This window comes from Microtus oregoni, unplaced genomic scaffold (assembly GCF_018167655.1).
Source record: "Microtus oregoni isolate MIOR12 unplaced genomic scaffold, Mior012 000004F_ref0000308, whole genome shotgun sequence".
Lineage (NCBI taxonomy): Eukaryota > Metazoa > Chordata > Mammalia > Rodentia > Cricetidae > Microtus > Microtus oregoni.
Genome location: NW_024543063.1, coordinates 18,163,093 through 18,164,515, shown reverse-complemented (window position 1 = coordinate 18,164,515; position 1,423 = coordinate 18,163,093). Strand labels below are relative to the sequence as shown.

Genomic DNA, 1,423 nt, shown 5'->3' with positions numbered 1-1,423 from the left:
GTACTGGTGTCTGAATCCACGTCCTCTGCAAGAGTAGCCAGTGTACTTAACCACTGAGTCACTCCTGCGAGGCCCCCACTTACTTCTTTAAAAAAAAAAAAATCTTAGTTCCAAAATGATAAGGTCACTTGATAAAATACCAAGTGGAAAGGCCAGGTTTAGGCGACACGCATAATCCTCTTAGGAGTTAGGAGTTCAGGGTCATCCTCTGCTGCAAAGTGAGTTTGAGGCTACATGATACCAAAACATGAAGCGCACACACACACACACGCACACACACACTGACTCACTCACACACACACACACACACACACAAGAGTATTCAAAGTATTGCTTTCTATTCTGTTTGGGTTTTTTTTTGTTGTTGTTTTGTTTTGTTTTGTTTACTTGGCATTGGTAGTACTCTTCCAGAAAATCCTAGGGCTTATTATTTCTAAGAAACCCAAGTGCAATTGGTGGCAGGCATCTAACATATAATGAAGCTGTTCAGTTGGCTATAAAGAGATGTGTTCTTTTATTTAATATGAATTGCAGTTTTATAAGAACAGAGATGTTGCCAACCAAAGTAATCATCACAGCGAAGGACAATTCCTCTTTCAGTTGATCCATGGAAATCATTTGAGAATAAACAAATCATATCCCTCTTACTATGTATATTACGAAGGTAATTATCACTACTTAAAAAAATTATACCCTTTTGTATATCAATGCCAAAGTGCAAAATATCAAAGATGTGAAAATCTAGCATTGGAAAACCAAAACATAACAGTTGGCAGACTCTCATTATCACTCTATGAAATCAGGGAACTGTAGTTCCAACAAGGGGCTCACACAGCTGTCAAGTGAATATAGACATGAATCTCAACCATAAAAAAGATTATTCAAAGACAAGCTCACTTGGGACGATACAAAGAAAGTCAGCATGGCCCCTGAACAAGGATTACACACAAATTTGGGGAAAAGAAAGCAACAATTAAATAAAGCCATACAGAGAGGACAGAGATGTTTGTTTGTATCTTTGTTTGTTTTGAGATGGAGGATCCTCTAACCCAAGCTAATCTTGAACTTGCTATGAAACCCAGGTTGGCTTCGAACTCCTGATGCCTCCACCTCTATCTTTTAAGTCCTGGGATGACAGGTTTGCACTACCACTACAGTGTCTGGTTCATATTCTCTCTCTCTCTCTCTCTCTCTCTCTCTCCCTCTCCCTCTCCCTCTCCCTCTCCCTCTCCCTCTCCCCCTCCCCCTCCCTCCCTCCCTCCCTCCCTTTCTCCTTACCCCATAGATTAGCAGAAACGAATGACTTTGGCAATGTGCAACATGGAAAGACCAGAGAAAATGGGTTTCTCATACCTGGCTGTTGGGAGTGCAATGTAGTAATTTTGTGATCCAGACAAAGCATAGTTGCGTTTTTTATCTTCTC

General features: G+C 40.7%; 1 pseudogene; it reads left to right on the top strand.

Annotated features, from left to right (window-relative positions):
• Positions 1-874: 874 nt before the first annotated feature.
• LOC121447715 lies at positions 875-975 on the top strand (annotated as a pseudogene).
• The last annotated feature ends 448 nt before the right edge of the window (positions 976-1,423 follow it).